Raw genomic sequence first — 18,431 nt, 5'->3', positions numbered from 1 at the left:
CTGCAGCCCCACGCAGCCAGGGGGTGTCCCCACACGTGGGAGCGGTGACACAGCTGCTCACCCTCTGCCGAGGCACGGGGGGACCGGCAGGGAGAGGCCTTGGGTGGTTGTGATGCTCTTGCTTCTTATTAAACCAAAAACCGATGTTCTTGTGAAAATAACTCCCGTTGATCTCGGTGGGAGACTCGTTGGGGTACAAACACTGAACACTGCAAGTTTGAGGGATTTCTTGTTTGCCTTTTGCTGCGATGAGGACCAATGCATTCAAAGTTTGCCTTTAAATGTACAATGCTAAAAATTGTGACCGCTGTGAAATTAGAGATGTTTGTTGGAGCTTTTGTTTACAAATCCTCTCTGCTCCCTTCGAAATGCTCGTGTAGCCCCAGGTCTGCTCTGCGGGGAGCCGGGCTGGTTCCTAAATCCTCATGTGTGCCTTGTCCCCACCGTGTCCCCCGGCCTGGCAGGGACGAGGGACACCGTGCCGCGCCGAGCTCTCTGGTACCCCCATCCTCCTCCCGGGGGACACGCGGTCATTCCCAAACTTGCCTCCCCCGGAGCCCGCTCCTCCTTCGCCAACCGGGAGGGAAATCATTTTGCTGCAGGGCGAAGGCTCTTGCTTCCCAGCCACCAATGGGGCTTTTACGATGGGAATGCATTTATTTGTTAGGGCTGGTTTTATTTTTATGGAAAAAGTGCTCTGGGCGGGAGTTGTACCCGCTGAGTCAGCAGGACGGCCGCCCCACGCCGGGAGCTGCCGCTGCGGCTGCGGGAGCGGGGGACCCGGGCGGGCTGCCCAGGGCCACCAGAGCCCCGCAGAGGGGACTCTTGCTAAAGAAGTGTCGGGTTTCTTTATCCTGCCCCTGCAGAAAACGTCTTCCTTAGAAAACACGGCAAAACAAGAGGCAGAAGTGCCGTGTTTCTAGCGCAGATACATACTCCAGCTCAAGTGAGAGAATTTCCAAACTGAATTGTGTGATCACGAAAAGAAGAAGATTTAAGATGGCTGTCTTTTTGAAATTCTTTTTTAAAAAGTACCTTGCTATGGTACCTTTGCAATGCGAGCCCCCAGTATGGGGTGTGTCACCAACACCATGGGCTTTGTGCTTTGTGTTTTTCATTGTCTGTCTCAGCCTCATCTCTGTCCCTGTATTATTCCAAGCCCGGTGCTGTGTGCCGGGGGCATGGGCGGCACTTAAATCTGGCTGAGGCCAAATCAGAGGTGGGTGCTGCAAACACAGGCAGCAATATCCAGATCACGTTACACAGCTTTATTAGAATTATCTTTTAGGGCTTAAAATAAGCATAATACCTTGGTCTTAAACTCGCTGCTAGGTGTAATACTGGGTACTTGTGGCTGGCATCCTCCCTGTGACTTGCTGGGGCTTCTACAGTTGTTTGCAAAGCTGAACAACTCATGTGTTACAGTTTGGAAAATCAACGGTGGCCAAAAGTCTCTGCAGGAGGTAGACGGAGTCACCGGGGCTTCGGTTTCTCCTTTCAGAGCCATTTCTGGTTGTACAGGGCTGGGTTTAACACTTGGATGTTGTTGAAGTCCTTGCAGTCCCGTTTCCCGGAGGTGGCTCCGAGCACTGGCTGCGTTGCTTCTCCAGAGCCCCAAGAAGCCCCCGACTTTGTCAGGGACCCCTGGGGCTGGGAATCAGCCCCATGCACGAGGAAATGCCAGAACTGAAGCTGCTTTATGGCCCCTGCAGCCTCCATTTCCCTGCCCTCCGATGTTGGGATTTGTCCTGTAGCACTTCTCGCTGTCCCCGGGAGGCAGCGAGGCTGGTGCCCCCGGGCAGCCGAAGGACAGAGCTTCAGCAGGTGTGACACAGCGCTGGGGCTCACGGCCTGGCCCTCTGGGGGTCTCTTTACCGTAGGGTGGGTTGGCCAGCTGGTTCGTGTCCGCTCCGTTTTGTGCCTCTGTGATAACTGCAGAGCAGCTCCCTCCACAAAGCTCAGCGCCCTTACCGACTGCCCTCGGGGTTCGTTCTGTACGTGTAAACCGGGTCAAAAATAACGCGTGCAGGGAAAAGAAACACTTGATGAATGACATAATATCTATTGCTGCCTCAAAATGAAATATTATTGGGCATTTTTTCCTGATTTATCGTGGAGATACAACCAACGCAACAAAGCTGCCTGAGTTGGATGATGTCTCCCCTCTTCTGCCTTGCCAGACCCGTCTCCCATGCGATGGGGTGGCAGAGGTCTCAGAGTCGGGGTCCCCCAAGGGATGAGGGAGCAGGGCCTGGCCAGGGGGCCGTGCCCAGAGCCACAGGGGGGCCATGGCAGCCGTGTCCTTGCTGGGGGGCGAGCTGAGCCCCGCTCCGCACCCAGCCCCAGCTCCCCATGGCCTGGGGACTCTGCCTGCAGGGAAATAATCGCTTTGGGAAACTCACGTTTAGTCATCACGTGACTATTCGCATTTAACTTGCTTTTCTCATTGACCAAGTATGGCTATTTCTTGCCCTCCGTGGGTATGGAAAGAAATGAGCGGATCGAAGGTCTAGTGGTCATGAAGAAAAATAACCCAGTTAATCTACGGAAGAGAGATCATTCCCATGTGCTTTTGGGTTACAGAACCAGAATAGATCTCTAAATCTTCATTAGACGTCTCATTTGAACATTGCTCTATCCCTGCTTGAAAATGCAAGAAATGTCAACTATTACTGTATTTGCAAAACAGGCCCCATCAGTGAGGTCTCGCTGGTGAGGCCGGGGGCTGGCGGGTGGTGGCACCGAAGCCGTGGTGCTGGTGGCCATGGGCACGTGGGATCCATGGGATGGACCGAACCTTCTCCCCTTGCCCCGTCCCTCCTCTCCGCAGTCCCTCACCGTCCCACGTCCGTCTCAGGCAGCGGACAGAGCGCTGCAGCGCCATCCGTGTCAAACAGGACAGCATAGCATCTTTTGCAATAAACGATCTCCTAAAAATGCAAACAGCTTCAGCAGTTCTCAGCTGTGACACACAAAGCGAAAGCACGCGAGGAGAAGTAAATAGGCCTTTAAATGCTGCTGGTTCCTTGCAGAGCTGGTCACATTTTCCACTCTGAAAAATAACCACGTAAACATGACACAGCCTTATTCAGCAGCTCTGCCCCGACCCGCGTAGAATGCAAATCTCTGCAGCAAAAATAGATTGTTTAGCTTTGCTGTTCTTTTTTATAGAAAAACTTCTGTGGAGTCATCAGTAGTAGGAGTGATGTGAACTTTACTGTACCCGTCTTCATTAGTCAAATGACTGTAAGAACAAGTCTGTATTATTGCAGGAGCCGTGTCTCCGCTGTCAGCAGGACGATTCGCCAGGTGTGAAGAGCTGGTGTGGGTCAGGAATTCAGGGGGAGTTTCTTGGTTTCCAATGCTGTGTGGAGTTGGCAGCTAGAATAAACTCCCTTTATTTATAGCGAGGCCCCCCTGGAGGCGCACGGGGAGCGTGGCCGCGCAGTTACCGCGGGCTGCGGGAGCCAGGGGACTCTTTACAGACATATTCAGCTTTTATTTTGCTCGGCACAGAGGAGCTGTGAGACGGGGCCGTTTGGTTCTCCCTCAATGCAGGGACCGCAGAGTGGTTCCGTGTGTGTGTGTTGGTCCCCATGGGTGACACGGCGGTCGCCCTGGCACCCTGTCTCCAGGCCAGTTTAACTCATCCAGTGGGAGGAACCCGTCCTCAAGAGTGGCTCTGTATGAAATACAGTGCTTTAAAACACTGGGGAACCGGTGCCATCCTGGCAAAGCTGAGCTTTGCCCGCAGTTCCCCCATCAGTGACGAGCTTCATGTCCGTCAGCTGCTGCCACAAAATACTGTCGTTTCTGCCTTTTTAGTTGAAGTTCTAGAAATGCTCAGGTGCTTTCTTTGTTTCAATTGCATTTTGTTTTTACAGATATTTGTGACACTGAGAGTCTAGTTGGGCAGAGGGAGGCGGGAGGCCAAGGCGGCCGGTCCCAGCAGCAGCAATCCTTGCTCTCAGCCTTGCCCTGGGTTTTGCATCCTAGAAGCAAATCCCGTCTGTATCAGCCGGGGTTCAGCAGCTGCTCACAAGTGTTGAGTTTCGCGCTGGGAAAATGTCGGGTTGCAGCTGAAGTTACTAATTCCAACAGCGGTGTTAGATGAGCTGTCGGGTGAAGTGGAACCAGCCGGGGAGATGCTCATTAGTCAGCGACGCATTTTTCACACCTTTCAAATGCGAGTGAAGATGGTTAATAGCCAACTGTCGCACTCACCAGATAACGTCCTGCTGAATCGACAAAAAGGATTTGCCGTCCGTGTGGGCTGAATGCTGCGCGCGGGAAGGAGCGGGGTGAGATCGGCCATGCGGTGGCTGAGGGGCCGCAGAGCCCCCGGCACGCTGGGGTCTGTGTGTGAGCCGCGTCCCAGCCCGGCGGGTTGGTTTGGTCCCCGGCGGTGTCTGCGCGGCTCAGCTCTGTGCTCCTTGCCAGGGCTCCGGGAGCCGGCACGTTGTGCGAACATCCTCGGTACCATCGTGTCAAACGCCTCTTCCCCCTTTTCCGCCTCTTTCACTGCCCGTTCAATGGTACAAACGACCTGGCACGAGCTGCAGGCGCGGCCGTGCCAGCGTGTGGACCAGCCTCCCAGGCCCCGGGTAACTACTGAGCTTCTGTTTCCCCCTGTGTGCAGTTTCTTGGAGGTCAGGCTCACAGTCAGAGTATTTCTGAAATAATCCTTGTTACCAAATGATGTGAGATGTAGAACTCGTGCTTCATGGGTTTGAGCTGTATTTTCCCTGCATATCAGCCATTTCAGAAGGATGAGTGAGCTTCAGGACATGGGAACCCTACAATGATATTCCCATTGGACACAAGAGGGAAATTTTTCACGATGAGAACAATCAGCCATTGGAATAATCTCCCCAGGAAGCGCTGAATTCCCCAACATTGGACACTTTTAAGATTCAGCTGACTTGCCCTTGTTTTCCAGAGGTATTGGTGGCTCTGTTTAATTTGCTTGTTTGTTGATGTTCATGGAGGATAAAGGCAATTAGAGGTGCAGGAGCAGGTCCCACCCTCATCCTCATCCTCCCTTCCCGTCAGCCGCTTTGGGAATGTCTCTGAAACGTCATCTCTGGGACTTCTCTTCAAGAAATTGTCTCATAAATCAACTACTCCTGTCCCTGAGAAACCCAGATTCTTACCCACTCTCTTACGCGTACCCCAGTATTCAGCCCCAGTTTTAATTTGGATAAAGACCAGGAAAAGATGTATTGGCATGTATCGATACAAACATGGGGTTATTTGTGCTCAGAGGGTCCTGTTCCTCCTGGTGAGGGAGCCCAGAGGATGGAGCCGCCAGCCTGCTCGGGACGTGCCCACATTGCAGCCAGCAGTGGTGCCATCCCAGCGGTGCTTGCTGCACTAAAGACGTTTCTTTTTACCTTAGCTTAACTTTCTGATTCTCTCTGTTCAGATGAAATCGCAAACAAAACCTTGTGGCGGGCGCAGGGTGCCCGGGCTCTCACACGCACACTGCCTGGTGCACTCGGGATAGGTAAAGCAGGGCCATGAGGAAATAGGAACTTGAGGAATTGCGAGGCTTTGGCAAAACAAAGCTGTTTCTTCTTCCTTCCACCACATTGTGGCCGCCTGGCCGGGAGCCACTGCGGCTCCGGCCCGAGCCAAGAGCTGGGGAGGCGTTGTCAGGGCAGCGACTGGGGGCTGGGGTCCCCCAGGACCCTTCTGCTGCCCCTCAGCGGGGTGATTAAAGCCCTGAACTGCCAGCATGTGCCCAGCACCATGGAGTGACACAGCAAACCACAGCTGGAAACTGCTGGGGCTGGAGAGGAGCATCTCCCACCAGCCCTGCTGGTGCAGCCAAGCAAAGCTCGGCCCAGACCCCGAAAGGCTGGGCTTTTGCCTAACGTGGGTTTTAACTGCAAAGGCCGGCCTCCGGGGCGGAGCTGCTGACTGCCGAACAAAATATGGCATTTTTAAGGGATTAGGTAAAATCTTGTAGTCATAGCTCCTCCGGAAAAGCCTTATCTGAATTTCTTTTTAAGATGACCAGACCTGTTCCCGGCTGCGGTCGTGTGCTGGGACTGGGTGTTACGCTGGGAGTTTGTGGTCCCAGCAAGGTGGGATGTCCTGGATGGGATGTCCTGGGTGGGATGGCCAGGGTGGGATGTCCCGAGTGGGATATCCTGGGTGGGATGTCCCAGGTGGGATGTCCCGGGTGGGATATCCTGGCTGGGATGTCCTGGGTGGAATGTCCCGGGTGGGACGTCCTGGCTGGGATGGCCAGGGCTGGTGCGAGAGCTGCCCGGGGTGGTCACCAGGCCCATGGCAATCGCTGTGTTGCCTTCCAAGAGGTGTCACAGTGCACAATTGTTTTGTTTTTCCCTCCCTCGATACCTCCTTGCGTGGCTGGTTGGATTTGCATCTTTTCTGTCTTCTAACAGAGCCAACCTGTGGCATTTTACACAGATTGGGGTGAAGTTACCCCAAATGTAATTGTTTCCTCTCCTGTTTGGAGTCATAGGAAATACTAAAAGGTTATAAGAGCAAGACTGGGGACACCACAGCAAAAACGAGGTGTCAGCTTCTGTGCCAGGAAGAAAAAGGAGTTTGCTGCAGTGGGTCACTGAGCGTGGTGCGCAGGGCGCTGGGCGGCGCTCCGGGACCCGCGGACAGGTGAAAATGCCACATTTCTGCAAGAAAATGCCGCATTTCTGTAAGAAAAAGCCCAATGCTCAGCCAGCCAAGCAGCTGCCGGTGCCGGTGTCCGCGCAGGAGCGGGCGTTGCTCTGGCTGGGCAGGGAGTTAGGCAGGGACTCATGCAGATGTCTCCGGGGTGCATTGCATTTTGTATTTTAGACATGGGGTTGGCTTCGTGCTCAGAGGATTAGAGATTATTTACAGTTTAGAACAGAAACCGCCTATCTCCTGGTTTCTTGTTTGAGAAAAGATCCTAAAATTCCCAGTCTGTTGCTTAGCTTATTCCAGATGACATAATATCCAAAGCATCGTATGACTTTATTATTATTATTTATTTTTTGGTGCAGGCTGTTAAAAGAGTGTCTGTGTGTTTGGGGGGTTTTAAGGCAGTTTTAACTTGGGAGTCCCAGCTTGTGCCTGCAGTTACAAAACTCCATAAACTTTAGTGATTCAAGGGTCTGGCAAACGTTTTTAAACCTGTTCCATGATGCAGCGTACTCAGTAGACTCCACAGATAAATATACTTCAGGCTCAGTTGCTGATGGCAATACATTTTAAAGCTTGCATATATATACATGTATACATACATATTTCATAATTCTTTCCTATGTTGTGTTTGAATGGTCCTGGATTGATTTTCTAAGCATCTGTGTGCTTCCACGGGGTATTTTAAGAGGTGTGAAGAACGGTTCGTAGGCTGCGGGAGCAGCGATCTTGATTGGGAGGGCAGAGGGAATCACAGCGTCCCATCGAGCTGCGCTATGTGGGCCAGTTGGCCAAGCAGTGGGCGCCCAAGGGCCCCAGCGCCCGTCCCGCTGCTCGCGGCTCGCAGGCGGAAAGCTGGCACACGGGCGCTTTCTCTGCTCTTCTGTTGCGTGGGCTTTTCATATCCCCCAGAGTGTGGCATGACAGCTTTTCAAAGCTTTAGCTCTTTCGCTGCTTGGTTGGCACTTGGTCTAGAAACTTTCCACAAATTGAACTTGAAAATTAAGCCAAATATTCTCATAAAATAAGTCTCCAGTTCTGCAGCTAACCCTGTGTGAACTAGGAGTCGTACAGCAGAATATTTTCTCCAGGCTCATCCATTAAAACAGAGGTAATTCGTCAGGATAAGAGCCCTTTTAGTAAGCGGAGAGAGCGCTGATCTTCCTTTTCTCAGCGGGAATCGGTTCCGTGGCTGCTTTGGTGTTACTGTGGGTGAGCTATTCTGGGTGTTCTTGCCCGCCTGGGGTGCGTGGGCGCTACCAGGACAGACAGATGGACGGACAGACGGCCCCTTCAGGGACTGCGGCTCCTCCAGCCGGGTCCCGCTGCCCGGGGCTCCCCAGCGCTGCCCCGCCAGAGACTTTGCAGCAGTTTCTGCCTCAAACAGCTCCGCTGTTTGTGTGGTTTGCTCTGGGGACGGCTAAGGGTGCTTCTCACAAACATTAAATTAGATCTCCCTCCAAGAGATCTGCAAAAGCACCTCAAACTTCAGCAGCATGTATGCTTAAAAGGCAGCTTTCCTGAGAGCCCTGCAGAGAAGATACAGACACTGCACTTAATTCATATAATTAGTGAGGAGGTAGCTGCCTAGCAGTATTTTCTTCAAAGAAACTGCCTCAGACAAATATTAGCTAATGGAAATTTTACTTTCAAATAAAGCAGTATTTGAAGATACATTAAGGCCATTGTGGGGAGATGGATGCAGGAATCAAAGATGCTACAACAAAGCCTTCCCTGGGGCAGCCCAGAACAGGCCGTGTTTGTTATCAGCTGATGTGCACAGCTCCAGCTCGACTCATCTCATCTCATCCGCCGGTCCTTTATTTTCCATTTTTCCCTTTCCTGCCTGCGGTCCCGCTTCCCCCCGGGGCCTTTGGCCGAGCCGGGGCGGCCGGGCTGCGCTTTGCCGGGCGGCTGCGGCAGCCCCGCGTCCCGGCTGCGCTGCCAGCGCCCGTCCCGGCTGCGCTGCCGGCCCCGCATCCCGGCTGCGCTGCCAGCGCCCGTCCCGGCTGTGCTGCCAGCGCCCGTCCCGGCTGTGCTGCCAGCGCCCGTCCCGGCTGTGCTGCCAGCGCCCGTCCTGGCTGTGCTGCCGGCCCTGCATCCCGGCCGTGCTGCCAGCGCCTCTGCCTCCCCGTCTCTTTTGGGCAGAATTCCCCAGGCGCGAGCCTGGCCAAAAGTTTTATTGAGACCGCTGAAAGTGAAATGATAGTAAATTAGGTCTTTCTGCCACCTATAAATGTCACCACCGTCAAAATGTTCTAAAGGAACGGCTGAACGCATTCTTTGGTTCGTCTTTCTGCGGACGAATTTAATTCAAAATCAAGGATGTAGCCGAGACTCGCTTGTAAAAGTCTTTAGATGAATGTGGGAGTGCCTCCTGAAGGCAGTGCTGGTTTCCAGCCCTACCACACAGGCACTGGAAATGCTGAGAACGTACCGAACATCCCCAGCAGCGCCCGGTGCCAAGCGGAGCCATGGCACGTGAGCGGGGTTCCGATGGGACCACCTCAGGTGGCCCGGGTGGGCCACCCCTCCCGCCCCGTCCCGCTGCCCCGCCAAGCGCTGGCAGTTCCCCCAAAGGGCAGGAGGCAACCGGGCTCGCAAAGACATCCTGCCTCCCTCCGAAAGAAGATCCTTGTGCCTAATTAACTTCATAAATTAGCTGGAGCTGTAACGCCACCACCAAAAACTGCACCAAAAAAAAAAAAAGTCATACAATACTTTGGATATTATGTCATCTGGAACACAACAACACATCAACACCACCGCCCAAAATGGAGGTAACACAATCTCCCTGGCCCTTTCTGCTGCCGTAAGGGATCCTGCCCGCTGATTAATTTGCCCTTGTCCGCTTCCCGCCCAGCTGCAGGCTGGCTGTGCACAAGCCGCTCTGCAGACACTGTTGACAGGGCTGTGCTAAGCTGGGAAATTATCAGTAGCGTAAGAACCGCCGCTAATTATCGGCCTGCCCCCGCGCGCTGGCACCGCTCCGCGCGCCCGGCACCTGCCCGCGGTGGCAGGCGGCTCCGGCGCACCCGGCGGGTTTGAAGTGGTCACAGGCTTCCTGTGGTGACGGTGTCCGGCTGGATTCACCGGGCAGTGGGGAAGGAAATCACGGGAGGAAGGAGCAGTATTTCATCTTTTGTTGTTTGCACTGGCGCTTGTCAAAACATGAGCACAAGGGGAGCGGAGGAAAGTCCCCTCTGCCTGCTGCCTGCGCCGGGTGAAGGGGAGGGAGCCGCGGGCAGCGAACGGAGCTGCCTGCCCTCAACAGAGCCCCACCCCTCGGTCCTGGAGACCCCAGGTAGCCCCGAGGAGCAGGGGAGATGTTTCTCCTCCGTAAGCACAGCCGGGATGCCCATATATCGCTGGGATGCACGCCCACCCCAGGCTGCCGTCCGGCATCGTGGTGGCGGATGTGGGAAGGCTCGTGTCAGCACTGGTGTGGCCAGCAGGCCCAGTGACCGTCCCTGTGCTGGCACCTGCGGAGGCCAAACCGTTAATCCTGAGGGCAGTTTTGGGCCCCGCACACCAAGAAAGTGAGTGGAGAGAAGGGAACGGAGCTGGTGAGGGGCTGGAGCACAAGTGTGATGGAGCGGCTGAGGGACCTGGGGGTTCAGCTGGAAAACAGGAGCTGAGAGGAGACCTTCTGATCTCTGAACTGCCTGAAAGGAGCTTGGAGCCAGGGGGATGGGGCTCTGCTCCCCAGGAACAAGCGCCAGGAGCAGAGGAAACGGCCTCAAGTTGCGCCAGGGGAGGTTGAGGTTGGATGTGGGAACAATTTCTTCCCCAAAGGGCTGTGGGGCATTGGAACAGGCTGCCCAGGGCAGTGCTGGAGTCACCGTCCCTGGAGGGCTGGACAGACGGACATGAGGCTCTCAGGACACGGGGCAGGGACAAGGGTGGGTTATGGTTGGACTCATGCTGGTTTGCTCTCCAACCACCGCTTCTTCAGATAATGAGAGCAACTAGTCATCTCTGTCCAACTAATCATCTCTGTCCAATATATCTGTAGCTTTTAAGTATGGCAGCCCAAGATGGGACTTAAAATTATGTGTCTTTCTGTGGCTTGAGTTGCATTTGACATGATAAAAAGTCAGGTCTCTTACAAGAGCCAAATTCTTGGTGGTGGATGAACCCTCCCTGGAGACATCCCAGGCCAGGCTGGACGGGGCTCTGAGCACCCTGAGCTGGTGCAGATGTCCCTGCTCATGGCACTGGGAGCTGGGAACGTCCCTTCCCACCCGAACTGCTCTGTGAGTCTGTGTAACACTGATGTGTATCAGTGGAGAAGTGAAAACGTAACCAACCAAAAAAAAAGTGAATGGTATGTATTAATCTTCACTGTATTTGACGAAGGGGCAGGGAGGAAAGGCCACGTTTTCAGCTTGATTGCAGACTGAGGAATGGAGGTTGGGCCAGTAAACTGGGAGAACTGGGAGGGTTGTGATGCCCACCCCTCCCCGCTGGGCTGCACTGGGGGACGCGCAGCTGGGGCAGGAGGATTTCACTGGTGGGGAAAAATGGGATTACGGAGTTGGGGCTTTTCAAGTGAAAGAAAGAAAGAACAGAACAAACCCAGGACTTCTTTTGATAGATATGATCAAATTGGATCATTTCTGTATCGTGGTCTTTGGGTTTTGGCGTGAAATGTTCTGATCTGCTGTCTGTGACTGATGTTTGCAGAACAGTTGCAAAACAAAGCAGCACAAGAACAAATAGACAAAAGGAAATCAGGCAAATCAAGTAAATGCACAAAATTATTATGCAGTGACTTTATTCACACATTATTCTCAAATCACTTTTACAGGCCAAAATAATCCTCATTGTTTTTCCCACTGTGTATGACTTATGTGGGCAGGTGTTGTTTCGTTACACTGCGTGAAGAATATTTGCACAATACAAAATGAAGAGTTTTAGCTCATGGTGGTTATGAAGCCTTAAATAAACGGTCTTTTTTTTTTGTCAGGATTCGGGTCTGGAAATGGCCTTCTATCAAATTATGCGAGGAAGATGACTTAGCCAGGAATGAATTTTTTATGGTGTGGAGTAACTTTTCTGACCATTTCCCAAAATGACTTTAGAAGTAAAAGCAACTTTCCTTCCTTCAGAGAGCCGAGTGGCCGCCTGCGGGGCGGCGGGGCTGCCCGTCCGTGGGGCCCGCGCCCTGTCCCTGTCTGCAGGACGTCCCTTTTCCTTTGGGGTGCCGGTGCTGCCCATCCATGGGGCCCGGACCCTGTCCCTGTCTGCAGGACGTCCCTTTTCCTTTGGGGCGGCGGTGCTGCCCGTCCGTGGGGCCCGTGCCCTGTGTCTGATTGCAGGACATCACTTTTCCTCTGGGGCTCGTGTTGGAGAGCGCGTGGGGCAAACTGTCAGTTCCCAGCTGCTTGTGGTCGACAGCGTGACCCAGCGGGGCTCCCGGGGCGCAGCGTGTGTTCACCCCGCTGTCCGGTCCCACCGAACGCCCCCGGCTGAGCCGGGGCTGTGATCCCACAGGGCTCTCGTTCCCTTCGTTGCCCGAGGATCCCATAGGGTTGCTGGAGTGGCGGATGGGAGAGGTTTCTTTTCTGTGGGACGTGTATGGCAGTGGATTGAATGCCAGAGAAAAATGAGATATTTCTGGAGGAGTGTCGAGTTCTCCTTAATTGTGAATCCAATTTGTTGGTGACTAATGCATCCAGGCTCGCAGAATTACCTCATGTATCAGAAGCAGCGGCACGATGGAAAAGCTGTGACTGAGATGCTGGCTCCTGCTTTACCAACACTTCCCTGCTAAACTGCTGTTTGGCTTCCTACTGGCACATTACAACTTTTCTATTAATAAGTAAGAGCTTTAGTCTGGTTTGAAAGCATTTGGTTCAACATAAAATCTGCCAGCTTGATTTCCAGTCTGCCGAGAGCCTTTTGAGCAGGAGGGGGTTGTTAGCAGAGCAGAAGATCCAGCTGCCGAGTAAATGGTGGAGTGAGGCAGAACATGTCGTGGCCGGGCTGGTGCCACGAAGGACCCGGGGACATGTTAGTGTGGGCCTGTGGTTGCTCCTGGTCCCCTCCCATCCCCGCTGTCCCCCCAGTGCTGCTGCGGGTTTCTCTGCTGGTTGGTAAGTCGCTGTGATACTGTGAATTCAGTATGATAAACGAGTGGTGCGGTCGTTCCTGAGATGCTGTTCTGTGTGATGATAGCACGGTGCTCCTGTCACCTGGATCCCTCCCCACGGGACCATGGGGACCAGCAGCTCCCTTCCCGCGGCGCCTCCACCGCTTGCTCGCGCTGAAAATCATCCTGCTCTTCTTGCTTATTCAGCCAGCCTTTCTCCAGCCTTACCAGCCATCTCCAACTTCACGCCAGAAGGCTCTTCCAAAGCAGCAGCCATTGCATCCCTTTGAAACATCAAGTATCATCCGTCTGTGTTTGGAAATGGAAATGCCGATTAAGTGGGACAACAAAACCTCCAGCTCTCCCTCCTGTTCTCTCTTCTATTCAAGTGGAAAAGCTTTTAGGCGGTTTATGAAATTACTAAAACAGGGAAATATTTCTACATATGGGAGATGAGCCAAGCAGCAAAGTGACAGGACAAACCGATGTGCTGGGTGTCTGCAAGAGTCCAAAGAGGGGCACGTCCACGTTATCCAAAACAAGATTCTGAATCTGTGCTCATGGAGACAGAGGAGCTAAGAAACCAAGATGTGGGGAAAGTCCAGACTGAAGACGATGAACTTTTTGGGGCCAGTTTGGTCAAGTGCGCTTGACCACAACGTATTTTGTTGCCCATTTCCCTAAGTGTGTCATTATTTGGCACCTGAATGATTTCGCAGGAAGATAACTCCTGAGAGAACAACTCTGGAGAGAGTTTTAGCATAGCTTTTCTTGCATTTCAAGAATATTAGGTAAAGGGCTGAGTTGTTCTTGATGTATTTTAATGCAGGCAGGTAGTGATAATGTCAGAATGGGAATATTGTTATTTGTTCTTGAGGCTATTTCATGAAAGGGCTTTAACTCATCAGTAGCCTGTGCCCATTCATAGCTGTTAGATGTTCTCTGTCAGAAATAGCCCCGAGTTCCACAAAAACAAACAACTAGTTGTAAACATCTTTGAAGTGGAAGCGATGTCCTCTCAGCAGAAGAACAAAGCAGCACAAGTTGTCTGGCAGCCCTTCTGAGAACAACTTCAGACCTGCAGGTGCGGGAGGGCTTGAGCTGTGCAGAGACTCGAAAGGGGAGTTGAGAAGGGGTTATGAGAAGGGATTAGAGAAGAGATTTTTGAGCTACAGCAACTGGAAAGGAGACCGGAGCCTGGAAACATGAGGTGCCGCTTTGTTTTTTGCGTGTTCAGGCAGCGAATGACGCAGGAGCACGGGAAAGGCAGCAGGCGCGGGACGCGGGGAGCAGGATTTAGCTCCGAAATGCGTTCTGAGCGCATTGGTGCGCTGGAGCCGCGGGGCTGAGAGGGAGCGGTGGAGGGAAGGCGCAGGCGTCCCTGCGGCTGCCACCCCGCGTCCCTGCGCTCACGGCATGTCCCCCCCGGGCGCTGCTGTTCGGGAGCTCTGCGGACCACAGGAAGGCAAAAGCCTTGGGACCCGTTGGGCTGCGGACTCGTGGAGTTCCCTCTGCCACTTCTGCTGCAGAAAAGCCCATACCCACCTCGAAGGCTCTCATTTTAGCCACTGCTTTGTTTCCTGCTTCTGGTATTGTCAGTTCTTAGCAGTTTTTTCTCTGTTTTGTTTCCCACTGTGCACCCAACAGGAAGAGCCCCTCGCAAAGTCCTCCAGAGTAAGAAGAAGAAGAGAAAAACCCAAGGTGCAGATGACATTTGCTTTCTGCAGGCCGAACTGCAACAGGCGCAGCCAGCATTCCCCAAAGCCTCTCACCACCTCTGCTCTTTCCAGGAGAAACAGAAGGGAAATTGGATCCTACAAGAAAACCATTTTCCAAAATGCCAGAGACCTCAGAATAGTCTGTTCGCTCACGTGCACTGCCTCTTCCAGCCGAACAGGACCAAGGTCCTGCCAGCCCGTAGCTCAGAAGGGTGATACTCAAGCAGCATCTTTGAAGTAAATACCTGTATTTCATGGAAGGGAGCTGAACCCTTCGTGCACATCGTAGCCCACGGTCTGTAGGTGCTGGAAGGGCTGAAAGGTCCATTTGTTCTTGAGGAGCTGGAAGGACTTGCGGAGCGGGGCTGCACGGGGCTCGGTCACACAGGGTTCATCCCCTGTGAGCAGCCTGGTGGAAACAGGATGCTCTTCATGCTTAAAAATCCACATTGTCATGAGTTAATAGTTCTCTCAGATGTTTTGGTGGGCACAAAGAGTGTTTTCTTTGCCACCAAGGATCCAAAGACACCGAAATACCGCTCCAGATTATTGATAGCTTCTTAGCTAGAGACCAGCCCAAGTGCTGGTTCTTGCTGTAAGGCTTTTTACTGCACGATCCCAGAAATAGCTTCTCTGAGAACTGTATTGACTGCGTTCCGCACTGTAATTAGTGTAGCAGGCTGCGCAGTTGGCGGAGTGATGACAGAGCTGACTTTATGAGCAGCAAGAGCTGCATTCCATTACTATGATTCCACCCCAAAAAGTGGGTTGGGAATTTCTAATCCCGGAGTCCCGCAGGGTGGGTTATTCCTTCTGCCACGCAGTGGGGCCGGGGTCGGTGGCCGAGGCGGTGGCCGTCCCAAACCACGGGTCACACACCGCAGTGAGATGTCCCCGTCACCTGCTGCCAGCAGAGGGTGGCAGCTGTGGTGGGGGTGGTGAGTGCCGGTGGCTGCTTTCCAGCCATGTTTCGGTCACCGGCTCATGGCCATGTCCAAGGCACACGTTGACCTTGCACCAGGCTGCTCTTTGAGCAGGACAGCGCTGTGCCATTTGCTTGCCCTCTCCTACCCCAGCGCGGGGCCTTTGTGGTGCATTAGATACTGCTGCCCGCTGGATTTCTAACCAGCGAGAAGATGGGCTGGTGGCCAGAGGTGTCAGAGCTGGCGTGGGACTCATCCCACCTGCAGACAGGACAGAGGCCTCGCGACGCGGGGCCGGAGCCAGGAGCTCTGCTTCCCCGGGGAACGCGCTTTGCCACAGCAAATCCACGCGGGGAGCAGGTAACGTGCGTTTGGTGAAGAGCTTTGGTGGAGGAGTCTGCGTGGATGGCGAGAGGCCACGGGAAGACAAAAGGCACATCTAGCAGGTCCTCCACCTTCCAGGTGACAAACCCACACGTCCATACTCAGTTCGCCTTGTAGCCATGTACTGTCTGGGAGGCTCGTGCAGTAGCTCAGCTGTATAGAGCCAGAGAATATTGTATACAGGTAATATAACCAACACGTTCTGGCTTCCAAAGTACCAGTTCCTCTTGCAGTACTGACAGTGAAGGAAATATTCAGGTTCCTGCTACCCAGAGAGCCCTCTCCGTGTCTTCAAATGCACCCGACGTGTGCTCTCCATTAGAGGGCAGGAGCAGGCCTGTGCACAGATAAAATAAACCAGAATTACCCACCCCATGGGCTGGCTGGAGAGCCCTTTGCATTAGGGAAGGTAGGACGTCATCAGGGATGGCCAGACAAGCACACCTGCTAGAAAGAAAAAAGAGCACGAACTGGTGCTTGAAGGGTTAATCTCTGCCATTTGAGCTACCTTGGTCTTGGTAGCACCTCCTTCTGTTTGAGACTGGAAATAGGTTTAAGATGTGGTAAGTACCAATGCCTAGACAATTTGCTAAAGACTAAGTAAGATGGTAAATTACTCATTTTTCAAACGTCTGACAATTTTGATGATAGAAAAATGCAAAAAGGTTGGTTTGAAATAGTGGCAATTATTAGGAGAACGTTTTGAGGATTTCTGTTAGTCTGCCTGTTTTACAGCCCTCCTGGGAAAGTTTTGATGCACTCTGTATCTCATTTCTATATGCAAGTAACCCTCTGGCGTAATAAAGGTATCGCCTGTAATTGTGGCGGGAGATCCTTCGTGTGTGTTGAACGCGGTGACACAGCTCCCGTGAGGAGTAACGGGACCAAGAGTTTGGCCAGGAGAGGTTCAGGCCAACAATTTAACCTTCCTCAGTGTCCTCTGAGGTGGTGACATTTCTGACACGGCCACGTTCCCCCAGATACTGGACCCAGGCCACAGCTGTACCCTTTCCACGTGAGCTGTCACACGGGAGGGCAGCGGGGAGCTGCCAGTGGCACCGCCAGCGGCACCGGCCATCGCGTGCTGGTCGCACCGGTGCAGGAGCTGCAGAGAAGCTGCGCGACCGAGAGCGGCGTTTCGGTTTTAATCTGCTGAACTGTAACTCAGGCAGAGTAGGAGGAAATTACAAGAAAACATAAAATTCCAGATCGATCATAAATATTTCCTGGGGAAGGTTGGTTGTTCTTGTTTTAAATGATAGAGGTTGAGGTTTTACATTCAGCTTGAAATGGAAGAAAAATGTTTGTTGTGTTCTCTTCTCTGTTAATATAATGAAATATTTCATTCTGGGCGTAAGGAGCAGAACCTGGGGCTGAAACAATGAACTTCTGCTGTTGTGATCTAATAGATATTGAATGATCACTGGTTAGCCCAGTACCCTTTGCACAGAGTATTCGTCTTTTTGTGGAAGGCTGAAGAGGCAGCGCGGGCTGTCCTGGCCGCTGCCCACGCGTCGCCCCGCTCCGGGGGTGCTGGTGCGTTTTGTTCATTTTGGGGCAAGGGGGTTGCTTTCATCCTTTTTGGAAGCTGGGGTTGTTTCCTCGTTGGACACAGCATGAGCTGTGCTCCTCAGGGGAGGGGACACGTCACTGCCCAGCGTGGGGTGACCAGAGGAGATGTGGGTGAGGATGGGGATGGGGACGGGGATGGGGCAGCCCAGGGGTTGCCTGTGGGGTCGCAGCCGGTCCCCACCCCATCACACACCCATGGGATCAGAGGTACCACCCCTCTCTCAGGAAAAGAAGATAAATCATGATGGTTTTACAAAGCTTCTTGTTTTTAGAGGCATTTTCAGTGTGGAGAGGTTTTTCTGGTGTTCTCTCATGGACAGAGTTGCCAAGCTGAATTAGACAATACAGATGAATTGATAAGCATAGGAACAGTAGAAGATGACTCAGACTCAAATTGGTATTTTAGTGCAATGATTGCTTTTTGTTGAACCTCAGAATGACCTAAATCAAACCATTTTGATGGAACAAACTCTTCTTGCTTGGCTTCTGCATGTCTTTACTAGTTGAGTAACTTGATTCAACTTCAGTTAACGGCAGTAGCTTAAAAGTGAGGAATCCAGAGCAGTTTGCAAAAGGGAAAAAAGAAAAAGAAAAAGAAAAAAAGGAGTTCTTCAATGTAAAACGTGGAAAAGAAATCAATGGAATGGTCATGGTGCTGACTGCAGACACAGGACAGGAGCCCCGGAGCTGGGGGCACCTCCGAGAGCTGTTAGTGCGAGCCGAGGGTCCCAGCGCAGCGGGGTGCTGCTGACCCTGCTGGGGCTGGAGATGTTCTCCTGGTGGTTGTGTCCACACGGGTGACAGCATGGACACACCAGCCCCGTCCTGCACATACCGAGTCTCTGGGCTCCTGAGAGCCCTTGGCTGGCAATGTGGACAGGTGGTGGTGGCCGGGCACCGTGGATCGACACCCGGGCTCCGGCACCGTGGCAGCCCATGTACACAAGGCGGATGGAGGCTGCTCGCGGGCATCGGTAATGTCCAGAAATACCATCAGCTCTTTCTTGCAGCAGGAAGGGAAATAAAACACAGCAGGTAAGTGGCTGGGCTGGCAGCAGGGAGCGAGGAGGCCCCTCCGCACACAGG

General features: G+C 53.0%; 1 protein-coding gene across 2 annotated transcripts in view; it reads left to right on the top strand.

Moving 5' to 3' along the window:
- The window catches only part of ARHGAP26 (Rho GTPase activating protein 26), a 128,270-nt gene that overhangs the window by 102,725 nt on the left and 7,114 nt on the right, over positions 1–18,431 (top strand). The gene's annotated exons all lie outside the window — the stretch shown is intronic.

This window comes from Nesoenas mayeri (assembly GCF_963082525.1).
Source record: "Nesoenas mayeri genome assembly, chromosome: 14".
Lineage (NCBI taxonomy): Eukaryota > Metazoa > Chordata > Aves > Columbiformes > Columbidae > Nesoenas > Nesoenas mayeri.
Note: the sequence above shows the minus strand (reverse complement) of the source record. Positions and strands in the feature narration are given on the sequence as shown.